Raw genomic sequence first — 15,173 nt, 5'->3', positions numbered from 1 at the left:
ATCCCTGTGCTCCAGTCTCTTGTCCCATATCAATGGGCTTCCCATTCCATTCGGTACCTAGGGCTCAACTTGACTCCTAATCTTAACACATGGTCACAAGTCAATTGGCAAGAATGTAAAACGGCCATTCTAGAGGATCTGCGAATGTGGAAGTCTCTCACCCTTTCCTGGCTGGGCCGCTTGAACAGAGTAAAAATGTCGGTGCTACCATTATTATTATATATATTCCAGACCCTACCCACACCTTTCCTGCAGCACCAGATTCAGAATCTTCAGCGTGAACTCACTAACTTCATTTGGGGAGGGCATCGGCCATGCTTCTCCAATAAAATACTTCTGGTACTGCGAGACAGGGGGGCTAGATTGTGCCAATTTAGTATTATTGGGCCTCTCACCTTCGTTTCATTTCAGAATGGATGGCGTGGGACAGCGAGAAGGTCTGGTTTCATATGGATAGGGCGGTGACCTGTAGACCCATATGGGATCTTGATTGGCTCCCATGGGAGGCTCGGTCACTCAGTGCCAGTATGGCCATCCCAACAAAAACTGTGCTCGATATCTGGGATAAGTTAATGTCCAGGGGTCTCACTTCTTTTCCGTCTCCTCACACTCCTATTGCACGCAACCCACACTTCCCGCCTGCATTGCATCCACATTCCTTCTCGGCCTGGTCGGATGGGAGGTGCCGGACACTTCGGGACCTTTTTAAGGGGGACTCCTTTAAATCATTTGAACAATTCAAACGGGACTTTCAGCCCTCCAATGGGGCTCGATTACTGTATCTTCAACTCCGGCACTGGGTACAGGCATCATCCTCCACGCAAGGAGCCACCCGCCCTTTTACCCCTTTTGAACAGCTGGTGCGCTCCTTTGACAACTTCAGGGGTCTGATCTTTCGCACATATCAAGTTCTTCAACACACTTCTCTGGTTATCCAGCATACCTACCAGGTGGCATACTATGGCATTAGAGTTACTCACAGCACGTTTGCAACTCCGAGACACCAACTCTACCAAACTCTGGCAACCGCTGATAGACTATTTTTGCAAACTGGACCACGCCCGCCTTCAGCCTCCAAAGCTCCGGGCTCGACGCCTATTTGAGGATAACCTACTACCCTCTGATGCGGATAGACTCTGGGGGCCCAATAGAGATGCCGACTGATATCCTCACTACGTGGGGTTACCTCTGCAAGCAATCACGCTCCTCTCTCTCCATGCCCCTTTCCACCTACAGGGGATCAGTTTCTAGATGTGGGACGCCTTATTCACCACACCTCCACATTACACAGCCCCCCCTCCCCCCAGTTGGAACCCTTCATCATCCAACCACTTTCCACAAGCCGGGTAGCCTTACGCTCCCCTAGAGCGATACTTTTGATCTATGATGGCTATGTGACACACGGCAGCCTTGCTTACTAAACCGACACTCGCTGACCTTTTGGGATGCTGAATGTTGTCCTCCTCCTCCTCTTTCTCTTTGATTTTCTCTTCTTCTCCTCTTTTTCTCTTTCTCCTTCTTTCTGTTTCCTGATTATCTTGATGACTGTATTGTTTTTATTTGAATTATATTCTCAATAAACAGATTTGAAACAAAGAAAGGCCAAAATCTGTCAGACTGCCACCACTCCTTCCAGGTCAGAGTTTTCCCCTCTCATGAATAAATGAAGACTGTCCACATACAGGGAGAGATAGAGGCAGTTACTGGAGATCTGCAAACACCGGTAATGGCCACCCTGCCGGACTGTCTACGCAAATGACTCTAAAGCTAGTGCAAACAACTGAAGGGATAGCGGGCCACCAACCATGCCTCTGAGATCACCGAGCCAGTACGGACCCAAGCAATTGGGCCAGTGTACATAGCATTGTCCACTTGACAAAGGGCAGCCCGAAGTCCATACCAAGCAAGGTAGAGAACAAGAACTCCTAACAGGTGAGTCAAACACCTTCCAGATATCCATGGAGATAACCAAAGAGTCCAGCGGAAGCTATTCTCAGTCTAGAACAGGTGTCTCCAACTGGTCGATCGCGAGCCACCGGTAGCTCGCTGACACCCAGTGAGTAGCTCACGCCCAAACATCCACTTTAGTGCACTTTGATGCCTTGCATTGAAAGTTAATGTAGCCTGTCGGTAATTGTTATGTTTATTTTAGGCCTCTTGCAATGCTAGCCCCGCTTCACCCAAACAAGCTGTTCACACTGGCTGAAATTTAGCTTAGTTAAGGGGGGGGGGTGACAGGGGTGACTTCATTGCAAAACCCCAGCACGAGACGTAATAGACTGGTCACTGGGAACCCATCGGCCCACCCTTCTGCTGTCCAATACTACGCTTTTATAACACACAACCTCTGCGGCGAGACACACCCTTTCCACCAGAGCCTTGTAAGGCTTAGGAATCCAGTTGGGTTTCATGTAGCTGCTTAGAGCAGGTGGTGGAGCGCTTGGCATCTTGGGCCGAAGAGACCAATCAATGGTCAGGGGCCGGCATACATTTCCTGACACTGGTTTGAGGTTCAACTTGCAAGAGGTACTCTATTTAAAAAAATACATATCTATATCAAACTGTTTTTTGTTGAAATGGATGATGAAGGTAAAATGCAAGAGGTACTTTCTTTATTTAAAAAGCACCATGAATCGCTGTATTAATTGAAAGCAGCATTTCACAGGGATTTTTTTTAAATTAAATAACGCATTATATTTTAGCCCTGAAATAAAGATGGAAAAGGCACGCAAAGTTATCTGTGCTCAGAGCGAATCTTGCATACAAGTTGCTGCTAATAAGAGTTTAGCATTCTGTTCTCAGGCTGCGCGTGCTGGATATCAGATGGAAAGCTTGATGTGTGAAATACCTATATCTTGATTATTAATTTAGACAATGGTCTCTTTAACAACCCCCAGATGTTTCTTAAAAGCAAACCAGGGACATTAGAATTTTGTCTCTAAAAACTGAGACTTTAGTGGGCTGGAGAAATGGAGAGCAGTACGATGTGGGCTGCAGTCCACGTGGGGGAGTTGTAACTCTGCAGTACAATGCTCAGTGGTCCGGGGGGGCAGACTGCTTTTTAAAGAGCTATGGCGCGATTTGCACTGAGGAGCCGCTTTAAACACCCAAGTGAAGTCCCACTAAGATCACACCTTACAAGTTTTTCAAAACCAGTGCACCTGGAGGTGTTGATGGTTTTACTTGACTCTCACAAAACGTCAGCGTGGCCCCTACTTTTTATATTACCTGTAGCATGTGCCAATGTGAACAGTAGCAAATGCATTTGGCCAACTCAAGAAACAGACTGCATCTAGGTGCTCGTATGACAGGTGTAATGGTTTCAGGATGTTATGGACTTAGTAAGGATGATCAGCAAAGTAGGCCCTGTTGAAATTCAAACCTATTCCTGTAGACCTCCAGGCGGGAACTCAGCCAATTGAGGCATCCTACCTACCTAGGACACTCTACATTATACAGCATTATCTGCAACAGGAACATTTTAAACCAGGGGTGCGTGTTGTACACTTGACAGTGTGCGTGCACTGTGAAAGTAAATGGAGCTGGGGGTCTCTGGGAACAATGCACTAGTTGGTATTTACTAGCTCACTGGGATTTTCACTGATCAGAAGTAGTTCTCATTACCAAAAAGGTTGGAGACCCCTGGTCTAGAATGTAAAGCAGTTGACAGATATTATCCAGAATACCATGGGTAGAAATAGAGTTCCTTTATATGGTTAAGGAACTCCAAGGTGACTTGTAATATCCTTATCATGTATGCCAGTGGGTACTTTATCCCATATAATACATGGTCACCCCATTACCTGTTAGAAAGGGTAGATGGACCGGGAGGGTCGGCCGGGACAGGAGGAGAGGTCTCCGGGGAGAGCCGTCTCCAGCGATCGTACAGACAAGTAACTTCCCCCCCACAGACAGATACCACACACGGATAAGGTTCAGTGTTCTTTATACGCACTTCTTAAGGTACGGTTGAATGGTACAAGGAGGTCTGGACTCAGGGGTCCCCTCGATTCAAGTCTCTCAAAGCAGGGTAAGGGGTAGCGGGACAGTCTGTCTACCAGTCAGGTAGTTCGGATGAGATGATGACTAGCTCACAATCCTCGAGCTTGGTGGCTTAGTTGGTACGGGCCGCGGCAGCGCCAGCAGGTCCCGGTTGAGATGGTCGGTACACGGTCCGCGGCAGCGCCAGCAGGTCCCGGAAAGATGGTCGATGTACGGTCCGCGGCAGCGCCAGCAGGTCCCGGTGAGGATGGTCGTTACAACGGGCCGCGGCAGCGCCAGCTGGTCCCGACGAGGATGGTCGTTACAACGGGCTGCGGCAGCGCCAGCAGGTCCCGACGAGGATGGAGGTTGCAGAAGGCCGCGGCAGCGCCAGCAGGCAGGACGATGGTTCACAAGAGCGGGCTACGGTAGCGCCAGTAGTCCGTCAAAGCTGAGTTCTCTCGGTGTCTCTCGACTCCAGGATACAACTGCCTTCCTGCTCCGGAGTTGCCCCAGTTATAGGGCAGGCGCCCTTTGATGTCCGGACCCTCGCACTTGGAGGTCGGAGGGCCCGGGATGAAGGTGTCCAGACACCCAGCAGGGGGTGGAGCCAGCGCCTGGGGGAGCTGGAGGCGATCGGCACCTGGCGGGGGGAAGAGCTCTTGACACTTCGTTCTCCCATTGACCTGCCAAGTGGTCCGCTCACCTCCTGGGTGGAGGGTGGTGCCGGGATGTCGGGGCCGGCCAGGCCCGGGGTTAGGGTCGGGCCGAGGCCACGCGGCCTCGTGGTGCAGGGCCCAAGATGGCGGCTTGAACCGGCCGAGGGAGCCGGTGGGGCTGGGCCCCGTGAGGAGTAGAGGTCCGAGGGCAGAAGATCCGTCGGGAGACGGGGTACAGGTGCTTTTCGTGGGTTATGCCTGGTGGGCCGGAGCTCGGGCCCTGTCGTGCGGGGAGGGACCAAGCCCTTCGTGTGGCCTGTCCAACATGCGTCCCCCACAGCTGAAGGCGGGGAGAGTCACCCATCTCCTTGGGGACTCTCTTCGTCGAGGCGGAAAAAGCGGGACAGGCCATCCGCGTTGGCGTGGTCTTGGCCTGGTCGGTGCTCCACAGTGAAGTCCATTCCCTGCAGGGAAATGGACCAGCGCAAGAGTTTTGGGTTCTCCCCCCGCATCTGCATCAGCCACTGCAGGGGTCGATGGTCGGTTTGTACCCGGAAGTGGGTACCGAAGAGATAGGGCCGGAGCTTTTTGAGGGCCCACACCACTGCGAAGGCCTCCCTCTCGATGGTGCTCCAGCGCTGTTCTCGGGCCAGGAGACGTCGACTGATGAAGGCCACCGGCTGGTCATGACCCTCGGGGTTTAACTGAGAAAGGACGGCCCCGATGCCGTGGTCGGAGGCGTCGGTCTGTACCACGAATTCCTGACTGTAATCGGGGGCCTGGAGCACAGGGGCGGTGCACAGGGCGGCCTTCAGCTTCTCGAAGGCCGCTTGACAATCGGGGGTCCAGTTAATCCGCTTCGGCTGGTTCTTGGACGTGAGACCCGTGAGGGGCCCCACGATGCTGCCGTAGTCTCTCACGAACCGCCGGTAGTAGCCGGTGAGCCCCAAGAAGGCTCGGACCTCGGTCTGGGTGACGGGGGGCTGCCAGGACTGGATGGCAGCAATCTTAAGTTGTAGCGGGGCCACCAGCCCACTTCCCACTTGGTGCCCAAGGTAGGTCACAGACCCTTGGCCAATTTGGCACTTGCCGGCCTTAATTGTGAGACCGGCCCGCTGGAGGGCCTGTAGGACCTCTTGGAGGTGACGGAGGTGGTCGGGCCAGTGGCGGCTGTATACAGCGATATCGTCCAGGTAGGCAGCGCTGAACTCTTCGAGCCCTGCCAAGACCTGGTTCACGAGGCGTTGAAACGTGGCGGGGGCATTCTTCATGCCGAAGGGCATGACCTTGAATTGGTAGTGGCCATCGGGGGTAGAGAAGGCTGACCGTTCCTGAGCCCTGGGTGTGAGGCCGATCTGCCAGTAGCCCGCTGTTAGGTCGAAGATACTGAGGTAGCGGGCGGCCCCCAGCCGGTCGATCAGCTCGTCTGCTCGGGGAATCGGATGAGCGTCGGTCCGGGTGACAGCGTTCAAGCCCCGGTAGTCGACGCAGAATCTCAGTTCAGGTGCGGTACCGGGGGCAGCGGCTTTGGGAACCAATACAACCGGACTGGCCCAGGGACTGTCCGAGGGCTCGATGACCCCGATTGTGAGCATCTTGGCCACTTCCTCCTGTATGCAGGCCCGTACCCGATCTGGTACGCGGTAGGCCCGGTGTCGGACAGGGGGACTGTCCCCGGTGTCCACGTCGTGCAAACACCACGGGGTGACCCCGGGGGTGAGGGAGAACAGGGTAGCGAACTGCAGCAGGAGGTTCCGGCAGCCCTGGCGTTGCTCCGAAGTGAGGGCGTCAGAGAGCCGGACCCCGTCCACGGAGCCGTCATTCTCCTGAGTTTTCAGAAGATCCGGGAGGGGTTCGGAGTCTTCCTCTGCCCCACTGTCCGTAGCCATCAGGAGGCTGAGTTCTGAGCGCACAAAGTGTGGTTTGAGTCGGTTGGTGTGGAGGACCCGGAGGGGGTTCCGGGAGGTCCCCAGGTCGATGAGGTAAGTGACGGGGCTTTTGCGCTCGACCACTTTGAAGGGCCCCGTCCACTTATCTTGCAAGGCACATGGTTCGGTGGGGGACATCACCCACACTTGTTGTCCAGGCTCGAACTCAACGGAGGAGGCATTGTGATCATACCACCTCTTCATGCCCTCCTGGCTGGCCTCGAGGTTCGCCTTGGCCATCTGTCTGAAGCGCCGGGTCTGATTGCGTAGGGCCAGGATGTATTTGAAGACGTCTGGAGGGGTCTTTAGGGGGGCCATCTCCCAACCTTCTTTTACTAGGCTGAGGGGCCCTCGCACAGGGTGCCCGTACAGGAGTTCGAAAGGGCTAAACCCGAGGGACTTCTGGGGAACTTCTCGGTAAGCGAAGAGGAGGCACGGGAGTAGTACATCCCACTGGCGACGGAGGGGCTCTTCCAATCCCCCAATCATCCCCTTGAGAGTGCGGTTAAACCGCTCCACTAGTCCGTTCCCTTGGGGGTGATAGGGGGTCGTGAATCTGTAGGTGACCCCGCATTGTTGCCAGAGGGACTTCATGTATTTGGATATAAAGTTCGTGCCTCGGTCGCTGACGACTTCTCGGGGGAAGCCTACCCGGGAGAAGATCCCCATTAGGGCCCGGCCAACCACCGGAGCTGTCACGGTCCGTAGGGGCACCGCCTCGGGGTATCGGGTGGCATGGTCCACCAGTACTAAGATGAACCTGTGTCCTTGTGCCGTGCGGGGGTCCAGAGGCCCCACAATGTCTATCCCCACCCTCTCGAACGGGGTGGTGACCACAGGGAAGGGTTGCAGAGGGGCTTTCAGCTTCCGACCACTCTTCCCGCTGGCTTGGCATGTGGGGCAAGATCGGCAGTGGTTCAGGACGTCGTTCCTCATTTTCGGCCAGAAAAAGTGGGTCACTAGGCGGCTGTACGTTTTGTCCTGGCCCAGGTGTCCAGCCAGGGGGACATCGTGTGCCAGGTTGAGCAGAAAGTCTCTGAAGCGGAGAGGTACCACCAGTACTCGACCGGCCCCCAGCTCGGCGATTCTTTGCTCGCTGTACAGCAGGTCGTTATCCCAGTAGACCCAGTGAGTTCCGGTGGAGTCCCCTGCGTTCTGGGCGCTGGCTTGTTGGCGGAGTCCCTCGAGGGAGGGACAGGTCTTTTGTTCCTGGCGGAACTGTTCTTGGGTGGGCCCACCTTCTTGACGCCACTGGGCCAGGTCAGGAAGGTCCTGGGATTGCGCGTCCCCTTCGGTCGTCGGGTCTGGGAGGCTGGCCTTGTCGTTGTCTTCTACTGGGGCGACCGGGGGCGGAGGTGCCGGCCATTCCGGTTCTTCTGATCGAGGGACGGCACGGGCGGCCATGGACCGGGTGGTTATGCAGGCCCAGTCCGGGAGGCCCAGCATCCCCAGGTGCTCCCTTCTCTCAACTGTGGCCCACGGGGAACTCTCGAGGTCATTCCCCAGGAGGCAGTCCACGGGGGCATCATCCCGGACCGTCACCTTCAACAGGCCGGAGACCCCTCCCCATTCGAATGGGACGCAGGCCATCTGACACATACTTTCAGAGTTGTCTGCCGAGCGGACGGGGCAGAGAATGTTCGGCAGGATCTGCTCGGGCTTCACCAGGTGACAGTGGACGGCCGTCACACTGGCGCCTGTGTCACGCAAGGCCTCGGCTCGCTGTCCATTAATTGTCACCCACTGACCGTATTTCCTGGTGTTAGCGGGTAGGGGAGCCCGCGGGACCATGTCTCTTCCCCCTAAGCACGCCAGGACCATGGCGGCCGGCTCCCACTCTTGCTGGGCCGGCTCATACTCTTCTTGTTCCTCCGATGATCGCTCTTCCCCCAGGGCGGCGGCAGCTACCTGGCGGGGCTTGGGTGCTTGGTTCTGCGGGCAGCTCGGGTCATTGGCGTAGTGGCCGACTCGCTGGCATCGGTGGCACGTGACGTTGGCTCGGGCCCCAGGACGCCACGGGGGGTTGCCCCGGCCGGCCGGAGGCGGGGTGCTGGTCACGGGTGTTGTTGGCAAGGCGTCTCTCCCTCGCCCCTGGCCCCCTCCTCCTCCCCGAGGACGGTGCTGGCCTGGGTTGCTTCTGTTCTGTTCGTGTGGCCCCCTCCGGCCCACTCGGGTGCTTTCCCATCGGTCAGCTTCGGCGGCGAGCTGCCGGGGGTCAGTCAGCTTACTGTCGAGGAGGTGCTGCCTGAGCTCGACGAAACAGTTGTTCGACAGGTGCTCCCATACCATAAGGTTAAAGAGTTGTTCGTAAGTGGTGACATGGCTCCCCTTTATCCAACCCTCGAAGGCACGGCTGAAATAGTTCAAGTATTCTACCCAAGTGGTACCTGGGATCCGGGTGCAATCTCTGAACCTCTGGCGGTACATCTCGGGTGTGAGGCCGTAGCGGGTGAGGAGGGCAGCCTTCATGTGGTCGTAGGACGACATTTGGTGATCTGGGAGCTGCAGTAGGGCATCGCGACCCTCGTTGATAAACCTCCCCCAAAGTCCGGCTCCCCAATCACTCCGGTCGATCCGGTGGGAGGTCATGGCGATCTCGTAGGCTTTAAACCACTGTTGTATGTCGTCTTCTCGGACATACTCGCGGACAACATCCTTGGGGATGTGGACTTTTTTCTCGATTGGCCCTGGGGTGTGTGGTCGCTCAGGCACCCCCAGTTCTTTATTTTGTTTCCGAAGTTCTATCTCCGCTAGTTGGCGTTCGTGCTCGAGCGTTATTTTTTTCTCCTCCAGCTCTCTCTGTCTCTGCTTCTCTTCTCGTTCATCTCGGAGCCGCATATGCTCGAGGTTGAGTTTCTGTTCAGCTAACTTGAGTTCCCCATCCATCTTGAGTCGTGCCATTTCCAACTCGTGCAATCTGGTTCTTTCTCTTTCTCGGATCTCCTCCTGCGAGAGGCCCGTTCCCCGCTCCTCGGGAGCCGTGGCGTTCCCCTCTGGTGTGATGCTGCTTTGGTCGGAGGGTCCGGCGACCCCAGTTTCTGTCCACGACTCTAGGGCGTGCTTTAGATCATCCTTGGTACTCAGGCCGGTGGTAGCAATGCCAAGTTCTATGCAGAATTGTCTCAGTTCGCGGTGGTTGTATTCTTCTAATTTATCCATTTGGAAATTCTCGGTGGAGCTGCTATCTTTGGCTGACATCGTGTTTTTGTCGTGGGGTGAGCTACTCTCTGTACGATTATGCGTTGATTCGGATCGCGCCGCTGGCCACCAATGTTAGAAAGGGTAGATGGACCGGGAGGGTCGGCCGGGGACAGGAGGAGAGGTCTCCGGGGAGAGCCGTCTCCAGCGATCGTACAGACAAGTAACTTCCCCCCCACAGACAGATACCACACACGGATAAGGTTCAGTGTTCTTTATACGCACTTCTTAAGGTACGGTTGAATGGTACAAGGAGGTCTGGACTCAGGGGTCCCCTCGATTCAAGTCTCTCAAAGCAGGGTAAGGGGTAGCGGGACAGTCTGTCTACCAGTCAGGTAGTTCGGATGAGATGATGACTAGCTCACAATCCTCGAGCTTGGTGGCTTAGTTGGTACGGGCCGCGGCAGCGCCAGCAGGTCCCGGTTGAGATGGTCGGTACACGGTCCGCGGCAGCGCCAGCAGGTCCCGGAAAGATGGTCGATGTACGGTCCGCGGCAGCGCCAGCAGGTCCCGGTGAGGATGGTCGTTACAACGGGCCGCGGCAGCGCCAGCAGGTCCCGACGAGGATGGTCGTTACAACGGGCCGCGGCAGCGCCAGCAGGTCCCGACGAGGATGGAGGTTGCAGAAGGCCGCGGCAGCGCCAGCAGGCAGGACGATGGTTCACAAGAGCGGGCTACGGTAGCGCCAGTAGTCCGTCAAGGCTGAGTTCTCTCGGTGTCTCTCGACTCCAGGATACAACTGCCTTCCTGCTCCGGAGTTGCCCCAGTTATAGGGCAGGCGCCCTTTGATGTCCGGACCCTCGCACTTGGAGGTCGGAGGGCCCGGGATGAAGGTGTCCAGACACCCAGCAGGGGGTGGAGCCAGCGCCTGGGGGAGCTGGAGGCGATCGGCACCTGGCGGGGGGAAGAGCTCTTGACACTTCGTTCTCCCATTGACCTGCCAAGTGGTCCGCTCACCTCCTGGGTGGAGGGTGGTGCCGGGATGTCGGGGCCGGCCAGGCCCGGGGTTAGGGTCGGGCCGAGGCCACGCGGCCTCGTGGTGCAGGGCCCAAGATGGCGGCTTGAACCGGCCGGGGGAGCCGGTGGGGCTGGGCCCCGTGAGGAGTAGAGGTCCGATGGCAGAAGATCCGTCGGGAGACGGGGTACAGGTGCTTTTCGTGGGTTATGCCTGGTGGGCCGGAGCTCGGGCCCTGTCGTGCGGGGAGGGACCAAGCCCTTCGTGTGGCCTGTCCAACATTACCTTTCCCACAACCCACTTAAAACCTTACTAAGTAGCTCTTTCATATGAAAGAGCTTGCATGTTTGCATACATGAAGAATAAAACTAAAACCTCTTGTGTAAAATTAAACACATAAAAAAAACGGTTAGATATTTGCTGCAAACAGATATCAGAAACAGTTCAATACAAGTCAGTATTTTTAAAAATAAAATAAAATCTGTTGTACCTTGGAATGAGCAGGAACATGCAGAATGATCCTAGTTTTTATCTATCTAAGGTGTGCACAAAATAAACATGTTCTCTCTGGTTGTCATTGTAAACTAGAAAAATAGTGAAGAAAGAAAAGCAACGTTCCATTTTCGTTGCTTTAAACAGACGCTTTAATTATGCTCCCTGACCTGCCATTCACCTCAGCTGCTGCTTTATATTAGTCGAGTTCTAATGGCTTTTCTTTATAATTGCTGAATGGGCGTGTCACAAGTTGCTGTTTACAAAGAAACTAGACATAGGCATTTATATAAGGATTACAGAATCCCATGCATTATATACCAATATTCATAAAACATATTTCAAAGACAACTGCAGGTCCTCATACCAGCCTGCCCTGCAACAGTTCTCCTGTCCTGCTTGCCCACAGTCCCCTACCTTCTGCTCCTAGTCTACCTGCTGTCCTCTGTTTGTGCCTCCTCTGCTCGTTTCTTGCTCAGTTTTGCCTTTTTTGTTTTTCTGCCCTCCGTTTTGCCTTTTCTGCACAATTTCTTTTGTCGTTTGGCCTTTCCTGCTCCTTTTACTGCTCTGTTTTCCCTCATGTTTTGCCTTTTCTTCCCTCTGTTTTGCCTTATCTGATTACTTTTCTGCCCTATTTTGCCTTTTCTGCTCGCTCGTTTTTAGGTCTCGTGACGTAAGCAGCGCATGCGCTGCTCTCGTCTTACAAGGCTTCTTGGAATCAATACGATTCCAGAAGCCTCGTCCCAGCTCCGCCTTAACTTTTGATTTGTACGCGTCGTTTTGAGTCACAAATTATGCCAAAGGCAGTGCAATGATTGCACTGAAGGCATGTCACTCGCTGATTGTTGCCACCCTGTCTCCTTTTAGCCCCGCCCACCGGGATTGGATAGTTTACTGGCAGAGTTACACGTCCACTTTTATTAGTTACTAGGCACTCTTTGGTTTTCGTTTTCAGCGTGGTACTAATAGGAGTGCACCGCGCTCTGTTTGTTTTTTAATTAATTTTGAAACTTTAGCATTTGCAATGCAATCGGACCTATTGCATTGCAAATGCTTGGGGTACAGGAGAGGCACCGAGGCGTCTACTGGCAGTGAAAGGTGTACAGGAGATGTACCGTGTACAGGAAAACCTGTGACTGCACTGAGTAAGTACATGGGCTACTGAGAACACCACGAGAAGCACGGAGTCTACACGTCCTCTTTTATTAGTCACTAAGCACTCTTTAGTTTTCATTTTCAGCGCAGCACTAATAGGAGTGCACCGCGCTCTATTTGTGTTTGTTTGTTTTTTAATTAACTTTGAAACTTAAGCATTTGCAATGCAATCAGACCTATTGCATTGCAAATGCTTGGGGTACAGGAGAGGCACCGAGGCGTCTACTGGCAATGAAAGTTGTACAGGAGATGTACCGTGTACAGGAAAACCCTGTGACTGCACTGAGTAAGTACATGGGCTACTGAGAGCACCACGAGAAGCGCCGAGTCTTCTAGGAGCACATCTGAGTCACCAGGGCTGAGAGGGGTACAGGAGAGAAACTAATGTGTACTACTTTCGGAGTACAGGAAAATCTGCGAGCACCGAGGCTTGAAGGAGCACAATAGAGACACTTTGGTTGACCGGAGTAGAGGAGACGGACAGGTGATCTACTGGATATAGGCGAGGGTCGATGGAGTACAGGGAAGGCATTGAGTGTACCGAGTACAGAAGCGCTGATGCTCCACGTGCACAGGAGAAGCAGTAAATCTGCGGTGATTCCGTGACACCCAGAAATGCAGTACTGAGTAGGAAAGCACAGAAAATACACAGGTGTTGTGCTACGTCCCTTAGGCTGTGCCCCCCTCCCCCTATGGCACGAGGCCTGCTCAGTCCCAGGTGACCAGGGGCGGAAAGAATAGACAAGCTGCAGAATGTGGGCACTACGGGGTGCAGCTAGCGACTGAGCACCGAAGGTCAAATAAGACACCTCAATAGGCCGATTAATGCAGTTCATGGCAGTCAGAAGTTTGCACCCCGGTGGATTCATCTGGAGCTGATACCGTGAGTTTTATCAAGTTGAGCAAAACACTGCAGTGCTGCGAGATTGCATTATGGTGAGCAAGCGCTATGTCTTAAAGCAAACCATGGCTGAAAGCAAGCTGTATTGTGAGAGCTTCGGGCAGCACTAGACTGTCACCTACATTATAATTTGTGGTGTCTCACTCGACAACGTGTTGCGATTCTAAGAAATACGTCATCAGCACGTGCCTCGGTTCACACGGCTGACATTTAGGAGCGCCTAGAAGCAGGTTGAGAATTGGTACTCGTGCTTTGTTAAGACTGGTGATTAATAATGATTTTCCCTACTGTTGGGCGCGGGGTGAGATGCGCCAGATGGCAGCTTTCACATTGCTGTTTAATCCTCCACCTGCCATCAGGTCGGAGGCGGGAGTAGCTGGGTCCGCGCCGGGGTGCTCTGTGCTTGGGCAGTGGGAGGTTAAAGGGCTGGCTCTCTGTCAGAATGGGTAGGAATCTCGTGACACACAAGTAGCGTTAATAGGGTTTTTAATGGGGATGTGTATGCCTGATACACAGGGGGTAACAAAAGTAAAGAGGAGTCTTCGGTGCCGTCCTTCAGGGGGATGGCGTTTTCACTCTTTGGCACTCTCCCTCTTGTCTCCCACGTCGGGGTTTTCCAGGCAGCAACATAGTCCAATGGAAATGAAGGGAACAAAAGAAAGTAAGCACTGATTAGTGCTTTGAAATGTGGCGATGGGGAAAGGAAAGGGTGTGAGGGCTTTCACCCGGGTTATAGGAGGCTATTGGTCTGTGCAGGGAGGGTAACCGTCACCAGGGTATCGCCAGAGTATGGGGCCAGACAGCACCCTCTCTATTCGGTTTCCCTAGCTGGCAGTCCCACTCCTCCCGGGGTTTCTGAATCCACCCGTCTCCTGGTTTCCCGCAAGCGCTGACGCACCTGTCAAGCCACGTTCCTCCGGGAGCATGGTGGAGCGATTCGAGGGGACGTTGGCCTCCTGGCTCCTCCTTGGCAGGGCCCTTCGGCGTCTCTGGTGCTCCGGGATCGCTGGACTGCTCTCGGCTCCATGGGACGTCTTTCTCAACTCCTTACGGGTTACGTCCTGCTGGGTATTGGCTGTCTGGTTCTTATCAGCGGATGACGCTGCATGGTTCCACCCCCAGAGGCTGGGGCAGGGATTGTCAGCGTCTTCCTTAAAGGGCCAGGCATACGTGGCAGCGGAGCCAGAAGAACCAGCCCAGGAGAGATCCGAGTCCGGTGGCTGTAAGGGGGAAACAGTGGTGGCCGTGTCAGGTAAGGTCAGAGCATGGGTCCCAGAACCTGGACTCTGACACTCTCTTTCTGCCTGTGTCTGGCTTGTCGGGGGTAGTTGGAAGATTAGCCCCTTCCTATGCCAGCACAGGTGAGGAAGGCCACACCCACCCCTGATACTATTTGTATCCAGCCCGAGAACAGAGCAGCAGGGGAAGCCAGGCCCGTTCTCTACCTCACTGTCCAAGCCAGGCATAGACAAGCAAGGGGACAGCAGGAGACAGCCATTACTCCTCACACCGCGCGCAGAGCAACAAGAGCAGCAACCCTTCCTGCCACCAACTGCCCAAGCCAAGCATTATCAAGCAAGGAGACAGCTACTACTCCCCACACCGGGCGCAGAGCAGCAGGCGCAGCAACCCCTCCTGCCACCCACTCACCATTTCAGATACCGAGCAGCAAAGGGACAGTAACCCCCCGCCTCTAAATGTCGATTTCAAGCACTGAGCATCAAAGCGACAGCACCGCCCCCCTCACCCCTAACTGCCCATTTCAAGCACTGAGCAGCAAAGGGGCAGTAACCCCTCATGCCTCCCACTCACTATGTGAAGCACAAAGGAGCAACGAAACAGAAGCCCCGCCTGCTCCCACATACCAAAGTATATAAAGATAAAGTTGCAACCCCCACCCCACC

The sequence above is a fragment of the Triturus cristatus genome, chromosome 11 (genome assembly GCF_964204655.1).
Source record: "Triturus cristatus chromosome 11, aTriCri1.1, whole genome shotgun sequence".
NCBI lineage: Eukaryota > Metazoa > Chordata > Amphibia > Caudata > Salamandridae > Triturus > Triturus cristatus.
This window is presented reverse-complemented; position numbering follows the sequence as displayed.